Consider the following 13689-nt stretch of genomic DNA (forward strand, 5'->3'; position numbering starts at 1 on the left):
CACCTCACTTGTCACCCATGGTTCCTTGACCCTACCATTCTTTATCTTCCTCGCCACTGGACTGCTCAGCTCAATTCCGATCGGTTCCTGTAACTCAGGGCAGAGGGAGCGTTCCTGTCCATTGCTGCTTTCACATACTGTAAGACGCTGCGTCATAGTCTTGGTTGTGTAAAAGTGATATAACTTAAAGGTTTTCAGAAAGGAAACATTTTTTATGAATTCTAGCTATGGAACACTGAATTTAAATGGATCTGCTTTTCGAACGGGAACACTTATTATTTTATGTTTTATTTCAGAACTTCCTGAGAAACCGACCGTCAATCGGTCAGTGGTCGCGATGGAGGGCAGCTCCATCTCACTGAACTGCCGAATCTGGGAGACAAATCCCGTCACCTTACGTTGGCTGAGGAATGGAGAGGACATCGGCACATCTTCCACCGGAGAACTGGAAGTGCTTCTTCGTGACGTTACATCAGTAGATGAGGGGAAATACTGGTGTTCGGCTGTGAACGACGTGGGCGTCTCCAACAGCTCTACCAGCGTCTCCGTTCAGTGTGAGTGATAGTCTACTCAGGCAGTGGCCTCGTCTTCCTCTGCGTCCGAGTTCAGCCCACTGGTTTGTCCGCTACTTTAGCGGGCTATCATTGCGAAGGACGCGGCCCCGCGCCCCATCACACCCGATATTCCGCCACACTGCGTGGAGAAAGTACAGAACGAGACCAGATCACCCAAAACCACAGGACAAAGTTCCCACAGTCTGGCGTAGACCTGGCTCCATTTTATGAGTCTCGAGCAGTGCATGTGAAACCGTTTATTTACACAGCGTTTGCATAAACAGATCCAGGGCGGTATCTTAAAGATATATTAAAAAAAAATTATTTGACACATGCACATCGGAACTTCGAGCATTCAGTGAAACGTGTCGTTCACTTAAAAGATCAATAAAGTTCGAAGGTGAGCTGAGGGCAGTCCACAAGTGTCGGGGGTTTCCAGGGTCAATCGAGTTCAAAGGTGAGCTGAGGGCAATCCGCAAATGTCGATGGCTTCCTGGGTCAATAGAGTTCAAAGGTCAGCTGGGGTCAATCCGCAAGTGTCGGCTTGTTTCCAGGGTCAATAGAGTTCAAAGGTAAGCTGAGGGCAGTGCGTGAGTTCCTGCACCGGCAGGAGACGCTCCCGGTCACGGGGAGAATGCATAATCTCCTTACAGACGATGTCAAACAAGAAACAATCTACAGATGCTGGAAATCCGGGGAACGCACACAAACTGCTGGAGGAACTCAGCAGGCCAGGAAGCATCCACGGAAAAGATTACTGATGAACGGTCTCTGCCCGAAATGTCGGCTGTACTCTTTTCCGCGGATGCTGCCCGGCCTGTTGACTTCCTCCAGCATTTTGTCTGTGTTACAGGCGATCCAAAGCTTTTTCCTCGCCTCTACACGCCCTTGCCGCTTCTGTTGTAGTCAGTGGAACCCGAGCCCTGCCGCTCAGTCGATCTGGGTTCAGTCCTGAACCCCGCTACTGACTGTGGGGATTTGCCATATATTCTTCTCGCTATGACCGCCTGGATTTCCTCTAACACGTGAATTTCCTACGAAATCCCCAACACCTGGTTGACTTAGCCGGCAACTTTAAATTTACTGGAATCTCCCAGCGTGAATGTTTGAAACCGCAGGGACATAACAGTTCTGAATTGTCTTACTACTAATTTCTCGCCATCTTCCTGTGGCAAAAGTCACCGTATCTGAACACAATCACACGCAACGGACACTATTTAAAAACTGTTTGCACTGAGCACAGTATCGTGTCTAATAGCCGCTCATGTGCTCGCATCTGACACAGGTTAGAATGTGTTTTACAACAGTCTCCCGTCGCAATTAAGTGGCACAGTGTCCCAGATAAATGAAGGGAGCCCCGGCATTTTCTCGTTTAATATTTAAGAGATGTCCCACGTAAGCGGCTGCCCCGATTAAGCGATCACACAATTAACCGAAACCGCTGTATATATAATTATCGTTATATATTTGTTAATATTACATATAATTAACTGGTAATCGGCGTTTTGCTGTTTTTTTATATTTCAGTAATATCAACTTATATTTAGAGTGTGTTCCGCAACGTGAATTTATCACTGGTTGTAAGCATTCGTTTCTCGCTTATGGTTCCATTTCCAGACAGACCCAAAACTGAAATGGCGTGCACCAGCACTGGGACCGTGACTAACTGTGTTTGCAAGGTCAGAGCCCATCCTCCGGCCAACGTTTCGTGGAGCATCGATGAGGAAGCCCTGGCGGAACTCAAGTCCGAGGATGTGGTGGTGGCCTGGGAGACGGACGGGAACGTGATACAGAGCTCGGTGAAGCTGACCCGTGCGGAAAGAATGGGAAATGTGATTTCATGTTCTGCAGGGAATACCCACGGTTACAGCGCCTCCGAATACCCGCTCCGTTCTGAGGGTGCATATTATAACTATCAATAACTTGAGGGAGTGAGACTTGTGAGCCAGATATTCTCGTATTTAACTGCATTTACCAAAACAACCCAGCAGGTGAAGCAAAGTCCATTTGTGTTAGAGAACACAGCTATACAATAATGCCAATTCCTATGACGTATGTGGTTAATTAATGACGTCATAAGACATAGGAGCAGAACTAGACCATTTCGCCCAGAGAGACTGCTTCACCATTCAATCATGGCTGATCCATTTTCCCCCCGCTCAACCCCATTTCCCGGCTTTCTTCCCGTAACCTTCGATGCCATGTCCAATCAAGAACCTATCAAGCTCTGCCAACGAGCTGGCATCCACAGCTACGTGTGGCAACAAATTCCACAAATTCACCATCCTCGGATTAAACACATTTCTCTGCATCTCTGTTTTAAATGGACACCCCTCTATCCCGAGGCTGTGCCCTTTATTCTAGACTGGCCCACCATGGGAAAGGCCTTTCAACATTAGAAAGGTTTCAGTGAGATCTCCCCGGCCCAACACCACCCCCCACCCCATCGCCCTTCTAAATTCCAGCGAATACAGACCCAGAGCTGTCAAAGGTTCCTCGTATGATAACTCTTTCATTCCCGGAATCGCTCTTGTGAACCTCCTCTGAAACCTCTCCAGTGCCAGCACATCTTTCATTAGACGAGGATCCCAAAACTGTTTAAAATCCTCACAATGAGGCCTCACCAGTGCCTTATATAGCCTTAGCATCACATCCTTGCTCTTGTGTTTTGAACCTCTTGAAATGAATGCTGACATTGTATTTGTCTCCCTCACCATCGGCTCTACCAGTAAGCTAATCTTTAGGGTGTTCTCCACAAGTCCTTTTGCATCTCTGGATTTTGCATTTTCTCCGTTTAGAAACTAGTCAGAACATTTTTTTTCTAACACCAAAGTACATGACCATGCATTTTCCCACATTATATTTCATTTGCCACTTTCTTGCGCACTCTCCTAATCTCTCCAAGTCCTCCTGCAGCCTTCCTGTGCTGTTAATACTACCTGCCCCTCCGCCAATCTTCGTATCATCTGGAAACCTGGCAAGAAGCCATCTGTTCCATCATTTAAATCATTGATACTCAGCATAAAAAGAAGCTGTTCCAACACTGACCACTGTGGAACACAACTAGGCACTGGCAGCCGTCCAGAAAATGACCCTTTTATCCCCACACGCTTCATCCGACCAATCAGCAAATGCTGTAACCATGCCAGTAAATTTCACGATAACACCGCGGGATCTTTACTTGGTAAGCATTGTGGCACCTTGTCAAGGGCCTTCTCAAAGTCCAGATATTCAGCATCCACTGAATCCCTTTCATTTATCCTACTTATTATCACCTCAAAGAATTCCAACAGGTTCGTCAGGCAAGATTTTCCCTTAAGGAAACCATGCTGACTTTGTCCTATCTTGTCCTGTGTCACCAGGTATTCCATACCCTCACCCTTAACAATTGACTCCTAAATCTTCCCAACCACTGAGGTCAGGCTAACTGGTCTATAAACGTCGACAGCCCTTCTCCCTATAGATGCTGCCTGTTCTGCTGCGTTCCACCAACATTTTGTGGGTGTGTTGCTTGAATTTCCAGCATCTGCAGATTTCCTCGTGTTGGTCTATAAATTCCTTTCTTCTGCCTTCGTTCCTGATGAAAGAGTGGAGTGACATTTGAGATTGTCCAGTCCTCTGGCAACATGCCAGAGTCCAATGATTGTTGAAACATTATTTCCAATGCCTCCACAATCTCTACCGCTAGCTCTTTCAGAACCCGAGGGTGCAGATCATTTAGTCCGGGTGCAGATCATTTAGTCAGCTTTTTGAGCACCTTTTCCCTTGTAGTAATAACTGCACTCACTTCTCTTTGCTCACACCCTTCAACATCTGACACACAGCTAGTGTCTTCCACCGTGAAGACTGATGCAAAATATTCATTTAGTTCATCTTCCTTCGCCTCGTACCCCCTCATTGTTTCTTCGACGTCAATTTCCAGCAGTCCTATATCTACCCTCATCTCTCTTTTACTATTTACATACTTGAAAAAACTGTTACTTCCATTTTGATATTGTTTGCTGGCTTGCTTTCATATTTCATCTTTTCTCTTCTAATTATTCTTTTAATTGCACTCTGTAGTGTTTTAAAAGCCTCCCAATCCTCCACTCCTACTAATATTTACTTTGTTGTTACTCTTTTGCTTTTACATTAGCTTTGACTTCTTTGTACTATTTTGTCATTTGATTTTTTTTTCATTCTCGGAAAACATCTATCCTGCACCTCTCCTTTTTCCCTAAACCTCTGCCATTGCTGCTCTGCCGTCATCCTTGCCAACTTCAATATAGCTGAACCTCTGGTAGACTCAACAACAAACTGCTCTGAACAGCCAACACATAGGCATTCAACAAACTCACTCTCTTGAGATCCATTTCCAACTTTATTTTCCCAATCGACCTGAATGTTGAAACCCCCCATGGCCATCATAACATTCCCCTTTTGACACGGCTTTTCTGTTTCCTTCTATAATCTGTGATCCGCATCCCAGCTATTACAGGAAGGCCTGCATACAACTGCCATCAGGGTCCTTTCACTCTTCTTGTTTCTTATCTCAACCGACAACAAATTAACATCATCCGATCCTTCGTCATATCTTTCTGCTGATTTGATCGCATTTTACTAGCAGAGCCACGAAACCCCCTCTACCTACCTTCCTATCCCTCCAATGCAACATGCAACCTTGGACATTTAGCACCCCACTATAACAATCCTTCAGCCATGATTCAGTGATGGCCACAACATCATACCAGACAATCTGTAAACGTGCAAGAGGCTTATCCACCTTATTTCTTACACTCCCTGCATTGAGATATAACACTTTGAGGACTGCATTTGCTACCTTTTTGATTTTGCATCCCTCATGCACTGATACTCACCCTGCTGGCTGCAATTATGTCCCTTCATCTGCCTGTCCTCCTGACAATCTGCGCACGCTATCTTTACTTTACTAACATCTGGCTTTTCCTGAGTCCCTTCAATCTGGTTCCCAACCCTCTGCCAAATTAATTTAAACCCTCCACAACAGCTCAAAGAAACCTGCCCGCGAGAATATTGGTTCCCCTCGAGTTCAGGTGCAACCCGTCACATTTGAACAGGTCATGCCTCCCCCAGAGGAGATCCCAATGATCCAAGAGCTGAATCCCTGAACCCTGCACCAGCTTCTCGGCCACGCATTAATCAGCCAAATCATCCTGTTCCTACCCTCAGTGGCGCATGGCACAAGCAGCAATCCAGAAATTACTACCTGGGAGTTCCTGCTTCTCAGCTTTTTACCGAGCTCTCTAAATTATCTTTTCAGGACCCCTTTGCATTTCCTTCCCATGTCATCAGTATCAACATGTACAAAGATATCTGGCTGCTGTCCACCCTCTCCTAAATGTTGAAGATGTGATCCGTGATGCCCCCGACATCGTTGACATTCTATTAAAATTGCCTACGATTTCCAGACAAACAATGGCTGAAATATGATTGGACCACGATGAGAATTTTACCTTGGACCTTCTGATCACGGTCTACAGCGGAAAAGGCGGCTGAAATTTGGTTACGAATACATGTCTTTGTTTGTAGGGCCATATGGCATGGGAACACGGTTTCGAACTATTAAGCTCATTCTCGTAATTTTCACCTCATCTGGCATTAACCCAATTTTAACTTCTCTCTACATCCTCATCAACATCCCCTACCATGACCCATATTCCACCAATAATGAACACCAGAGTCAATTTAGGGTGGGAATATACCCTGCATGGATGTGGAAGCTTTACAGAGGGGGCAGAATAGATTTCCCAGCATGCTGTCCGGGTGAGTGAGCATGTCATGGGAATAGATTGAGTGAACTAGGTTTACTCTTGCACTTTGGACTGGAGGGACATGAGAGGAGATTCAACAGACGTTTGGAAAATGATAAGTGACATGGATCGCCACAGATTACCCCCCCCCCCCCCAACGGGCGCAAATGGCTAGTACGAGGGGATCATAGTTTTAAGGAGATTACCGTATGAGTGTGTGGGTCGATGTCAAAGGAAGGTATTTTCCATAGAGAGTGATAGGTGCGCGGGACCTCTGCGGGGGTGATAGCAGATGCAGACGTATCGGCGATATTGAAGAAACTCTTAGGTAGGAAGATGGATGATAGAAAATGGACTATATAAGGGTTATACAGGTAACTGAGTAGGTGAACAAGACGGCACAACATCGGGGTCTGAATGAATGAATTGTGGTATAGTGTCCTGTTCCGTATTTTAATTCTCCAAACACACGGGTCTGGTGGTGGCGGGTTTGGGTGTAGAATCCAGAGGACACCCACCGGTCACAGAGAGAAAGCGAAAACCCCCTACCTACAGCACTGGAGGGCAGGGTGGACCCAGATTTCTGGATTAATGTGGTAATAACTGAACTTGTTGCGCCAGTTTTTTCGCCTTTTCGTAGAACCGGCTATTAATGTCAGTAGCTTTTGGCACGTGTTCATGGCCGTAACAACTTTGCATCGTTTATGTGATTTACAATGACGTTTGTTCATGCCCCTTGTTTTGTGACTAGCTTGCACATAGTTTCGTTTACATACGATGCAGTGAGAGGATTTTCATACACACCACGTTTTCCAATGTGTAACAACCCAAATGAACCACAGAGGCTTTAATATGTCTTAAAACGTGCAATAGGGGCGATCTTTGTGCTCATATTTCATAAGAGAGGTGCGGAAGGAGTCGCAAATTGCAATCATGTGGTCGTAAGACGCGGTGATTTTTTTTAGGAAACGGGTCTGCATTCCGAAAGCACGTTCTCAGTATATCAGTTCTGATGGCTCATTCCGTGCCCTTGTTCGCCATTTCAGGAACAGACGTCCGGACGATCTACTGGACAGCAGGCGGGGTGGGAGCCGTCCTTGTCATTCTGATTGTCGTCCTGTCGACAACTGCAGTGTGCCGGTATGTGTGATTTGTAACGCGGGGGAGGGAGTGTCCAACGCCAACCAGCTTTGGTTAATAATCCAACTTTCGTTCATTAGCCACTCGAAGGAAAATCTGACCATCTGTCTTAAAGTAGCAATAGATTGGAATTTAGAAGGACAATTTCAGAGTCTGATTTAAGACAGGTGGGATTGAACAAGAAATTCTACACATGTTGTTTCACTTAATTCAATGTTTCCTTGTGTTTTCACTCTGTAAACATTTAAAGGTTTTTTTTGTTTGTTTGTTTTTAAACGACCACGCTCTGTGATTATGCTCACCCGTTTTGAACGTGGGCAAACATTAAAGGCTGTACAATAAATAACCCTCACGTTTACTTGTGCGGGGACGTCATCAGGCGGCTCCACTCGAACTGTTCTGAACGAGAATGCCGAGGATAAACCATCAGGGACACAGTTGTTGAAATTTTGTTCCTCGTCGCGGTGCCACTTCAAATCATTTCTATGGTTTATAACCAATCTGTAACCCGCCTCTGTTTGGTGCTTTAGGAAGCAACGACGAAAAGCTGCTACTGTTTCCGAGCTTTCTGTCGTCTACAGTACTGTGACGCCTTCAATAAATTTCGTGGTAAGCAGCGACAAACTGGAGTGACATTTTCATGTAACGTGGCTTGCTTTTATTCAGCCGGTGATACTGCACAGGCAAGAGAGGCGTTGCAAATAGCGTTGTGGGACCGTGCTGTCGCCTGTATTGGGGCGTTGGACACTGATGGAATGGAAAATCTCTGCTTTCATGTTTTGTTGGTCTTTTCTTTGATCCTGGTTTGATATCTGCTAAAAACCCTTTCTCTTCTTCGGTGCCTTGAAAAGAATTGAATCAGCGGCTAGGTTTAGTGTCTCAGCAGTTTGGGAAAGTAGTCACCTGCAGTCAGTCAGGGGTCATAATCGATCCGCGTAAAGTTTACACGGTCCCCTCGTTGTATTACCCGTGCGTGTCCCACCCCAACACCCACCCCCCAATGTCAAAGGTCACGATGCAACCAATTGTTGCAGATCGGCGACAAAAATGTATCAACATGGAGAGACGAAAGAGAGGTTAAGGTGTATGGATTTGCAGAAAGGCAGTGGGGATACGGCTGATCTGCTGTGAAGAATAAATGAGCGGCGGCTGGTGGGATAATCTAAAATTCAACATGTTTATCTGTCTTCCTAAAATATAATGGAACTCCCATCCAGAATTGAAAAGATTTCGCTTGTGTCCATTCTTCACTCACAAGCCAAAAATAAGCTTTGTCTTTATGTGGAGTACAAATATTTTCTCTTGCAGGAATCGCGTGGCGTTGGCGACTCGTCGTCGACTCAAAGAGACGAGATCGTCTATGCTAATATCAACTTCCAGAAATGAAATGTACAGCAACTGCTTTGGACTGAAGTATCGCACCGGTGAGAATGTAGCCCGTGGAACATCAAACGGTAGAGCAAAGGAGCCCTTCCTTCACCATGATCCGCCGAACTGACGAAGTTAATGACGTCTGATCTGTTCTGTCCTGTCATTGGTCAGAACCACCGTCTCTCATTTGCATATCTAACAGCATTCCTAGCGTCTGTGTCATATTTATTCCACTGTCGAGTATCCAGACACCCACCACTCTCTGTGTAAAAACACCCGATCCGCACATCTCCATTTTTGCATTAAAAGTGTTTCCTTTCGCCTCAGACATTTCCACCATGGGGAAAAGATGCCGGTTTTCAGTCGATGCCTCTCGTGATTCTGTAAAAGTTTATATCTGTCACATCTGCCCTTAGTCTCCGAAGCTGTAGAGGAAACAACCCAAGTTTGAACAACCTCTCTTTAATTCCCTTATCCTCTAATCCAGGTAGCAGTCTGTTAAACCTGTTCTACACCTGTCCAGCGCCTCCACGACATTTAATGAGGGAAGAAGAATTCTACACTGTGCTTCAATTGCGGCCGAACCAGCGATTTATGGAGCTGCACACGGTTTATCGCCTCTTCTAGCTAAAGACCCGACCAGTGACGGCAATTACCCTGTTTGCCTTCTTTACCGCCCAAGCTACCTTTTATGGAGATATGGTTCCATCGTCCCTCTGTGCAGCGACTCTGTTAATCGCAAGTTCATTAACTGTGTCCCTCCCCTTTACTCTTAACCTCCCAACGCACAACACCCCACATGTGCCTGAATGAACTTCCATTTCCCCGTATCTACAACAGATATACAGTGTATGCCGCGCTGTTATTCGGCAAAGCACTACGCTCTCCATTAAGGCACCAATCTTTGCATCATTATCAACATCACAAACACACTCCACCAAGCTTCACCCAAGCCCCATGCAGAATGTATAGAGACAGCAACCCGGGTCCCTGAGGGACACCGCTCGGTAAAGATCGAGTCAGAGTAAGATCTAACGACCACTACACTCTGTCTTCAACAGGAAAGGCAATTCTGTATCCAAACAGCCGAGTCACCCTGCTTCCTGTAAGTCAGCAAGGCTGATCCTGAAATCGCCCAGCACTCGAAGACCCACGAGTTTTAAAATCTGTGTTCAGTTACAAACATGTTATTTGAAGCAAATTTGTGGAGACAACATTTTGAGTAAAATATACTTATAGCATGTTCTCTATCAAAGTGGGAAACATAACTGCATTATAAGAGAGCCCCAATCTTACATCCTGAGATCCCTGTTGAATTCTGATCTTTGGTGGAGTTTGTGTGTGGGGTTCCAAAATTCCCCATGTGAACGGAGGTGAAGTGGGATCCCCGGATATTCCACTTTCCTGCCATGTTCCTAATGTGCACCTGATGGTTCAATAGAAATTAGGCCTTTTATTCCCAATAAAAAGCGAATTAAAAGATCATGGATGCAGAATTCTTGCAAAATGACTGACGGACAGTGAGGCTGAAATAGTTGTAAAGTGTTGCTTTATGTCAAAGACTTGTCAATCTTTTCAGATGCATGGATCGACAACGAAAGACCATTGCTGAAGAGATATAATTGAACACTCGAAAATATGCCAAAATACACGGCAAAATTTACCTTATTATTATATTATGTCCACACGGTGTTCTGCATTCATTCAGCGAAAGAACAAAGTGTAGTAGAATTTTTGCAGCCCATTCAGAAGGAATATTGCCTGTTAGTAAGGATACAGTCTGATAGGGCAAGACTCATTCATGGGAGTTAGTAGATAGAAGTGTCATTAGGCGATCATTCTGTGGATATTAACCACAACCCATGAGGTTTCAAAGCAGTAGTGGTAAATGTGTTTGAATTGGACCAAGTCTAGTTTAAATATCATTCGACAACACCCATGAAATGTTGACAGGGAACTTAATGAGAACTTGCATTTCCCTGAGCGTGAATCTGATCAACGAGATCACAGGGACCCTCAAGTAAAGTGAAATTGTGAAAGTGCAGAGACAACGTGCTTCCCTGAGGGTGAATCTGATCAACGAGATCACAGGGACCCTCAAGTAAAGTGAAATTGTGAGAGTGCAGAGACAACATGTTTCCCTGAGGGTGAATCTGATCAACGAGATCACAGGGACCCTCAAGTAGAGTGAAATTGTGAGAGTGCAGAGACAACGTGTTTCCCTGAGGGTGAATCTGATCAACGAGATCACAGGGACCCTCAAGTAGAGTGAAATTGTGAGAGTGCAGAGACAACGTGTTTCCCTGAGGGTGAATCTGATCAACGAGATCACAGGGACCCTCAAGTAGAGTGAAATTGTGAGAGTGCAGAGACAACGTGTTTCCCTGAGGGTGAATCTGATCAACGAGATCACAGGGACCCTCAAGTAGAGTGAAATTGTGAGAGTGCAGAGACAACGTGTTTCCCTGAGGGTGAATCTGATCAACGAGATCACGGGGACCCTCAAGTAGAGTGAAATTGTGAGAGTGCAGAGACAACTTGTTTCCCTGAGGGTGAATCTGATCAACGAGATCACTGGGACCCTCAAGTAGAGTGAAATTGTGAGAGTGCAGAGACAGCGTGTTTCCCTGAGGGTGAATCTGATCAACGAGATCACGGGGACCCTCAAGTAGAGTGAAATTGTGAGAGTGCAGAGACAGCGTGTTTCCCTGATGGTGAATCTGATCAACGAGATCACGGGGACCCTCAAGTAGAGTGAAATTGCGAGAGTGCAGAGACAACGTGTTTCCCTGAGGGTGAATCTGATCAACGAGATCACGGGGACCCTCAAGTAGAGTGAAATTGCGAGAGTGCAGAGACAACGTGTTTCCCTGAGGGTGAATCTGATCAACGAGATCACGGGGACCCTCAAGTAGAGTGAAATTGTGAGAGTGCAGAGACAACGTGTTTCCCTGAGGGTGAATCTGATCAACGAGATCACGGGGACCCTCAAGTAGAGTGAAATTGTGAGAGTGCAGAGACAACGTGTTTCCCTGAGGGTGAATCTGATCAACGAGATCACGGGGACCCTCAAGTAGAGTGAAATTGTGAGAGTGCAGAGACAGCGTGTTTCCCTGAGGGTGAATCTGATCAACGAGATCACAGGGACCCTCAAGTAGAGTGAAATTGTGAGAGTGCAGAGACAACGTGCTTCCCTGAGGGTGAATCTGATCAACGAGATCACAGGGACCCTCAAGTAGAGTGAAATTGTGAGAGTGCAGAGACAACGTGTTTCCCTGAGGGTGAATCTGATCAACGAGATCACAGGGACCCTCAAGTAGAGTGAAATTGTGAGAGTGCAGAGACAACGTGTTTCTCTGAGGGTGAATCTGATCAACGAGATCACAGGGACCATCAAGTAAAGAGATATCTTGGGCTCGATGTCAGATAAATGGAGGCAGAGGTTAGTTATGGTGTGTGGAACCATGAAGAGGGAGAGGGTGTTAAAAACAGGAGAGGAATCACGGCTGCGAAATGTCACTGACAGGTAGAACTCAGGACAGTCCGATACATTTTATGGATATAGAGCAAGAGCTCAGGGGATCCCGGTGATGTTTGAATTTCCCAACTAACAGAACTGTGACACGTCGATTGGGAAATCTGTAGCATAACCAGACCAAGCTCCGGGATGATGCTACAGGTATCGTAGCATTGATTAAACATCGAATAATGCTGAGAACGAATCTGCATCGATTAGTTTTGTGGTGATCGACTTTCCGGCAACTTGACATAATGTTCCTCTGATATTCCTTAACGTCCTTGGCATCCCCACTCCATTCCTGGGAATAGGGAGTTAATCTCCATCGGGTTCATCCATCTTAAAGTCTTCTTCCATTCGAGACACTTCAATTCATTATCGCCTGTTTACTCCACTGCCCTCGCCTCTGTTCTTAGTGTCTCAGTGCATTGGAGACGCCTCTATTTCCCGTATTCCTGTGACAAATGTCATTCCCCGGTAAGCCCAGCTTATGTGTCGCATTGGACTGAATGTTTTCCATCAGTCCTTCAGAGTAACTGTACGTCTTTCCTCTTCCCGTCCACACGCCTGTGAATTAAACGGCCCGTCTCCCAGACACCACCGGCCGCATCACAATCTCAGGCCATGATTTCCAGAGCCGTCTAGAGACAGCGGATCGAACAGTCTCTTCCGTCCCTTGCAGTGTAGTCTCCAAACACCGGACCGGATCCGTATTAACACCACTTCACAGACGTTTCCTGGTCGTGCACAGTGAGTCGTAGAGCAGAGAAGCGGACCTTTGGGCAAGGGCGTCAACGCGGACGATCGAGGACCCATTCTCATTGATCACATTGACTAGAACCTGATCGATAGTCTTCTCATGGTCACAGTCACGCAGTCCCGCAATACTCTGTCTCGCTCGTCACTGCCGACCATCAGGCTTGTGTCCCTGTTCATTCCCTCTTCCAGCGCTCAGCCCATAGAGTCTCTCGGGACTCTTCCTGTCGGTACTCACCAGTTTCACAGCGAAAAGGCTGCCCCTCAGCTTCCATCCTTTTCCTACTAATTATCCTAAAATGTCATCCAGTGTTAATCACCACATTTATGGTGGAAATCTTCCTGCAGTCTGCCCCAGCTACTCCTGTCCCAATGTGATACACTCCAGTCATGTCCTCCGCTCAGGCTCTCTTCCCGTCCCAGACTCTCCGGTTTATCTTTATATCGGGGACACACCTTCCCGGCCAGCTCCTTTGTTGAGTTTCCAGACAATCTCTCCAAGCCTTTCCCGTGCTTAGGGGAAGATAACTCCAGCTGCGGTCTGACGAATGCTTATGAGATTTGAGCAAAGCCTCACTGGTCT

The sequence above is a fragment of the Hemitrygon akajei genome, unplaced genomic scaffold (assembly GCF_048418815.1).
Source record: "Hemitrygon akajei unplaced genomic scaffold, sHemAka1.3 Scf000072, whole genome shotgun sequence".
NCBI lineage: Eukaryota > Metazoa > Chordata > Chondrichthyes > Myliobatiformes > Dasyatidae > Hemitrygon > Hemitrygon akajei.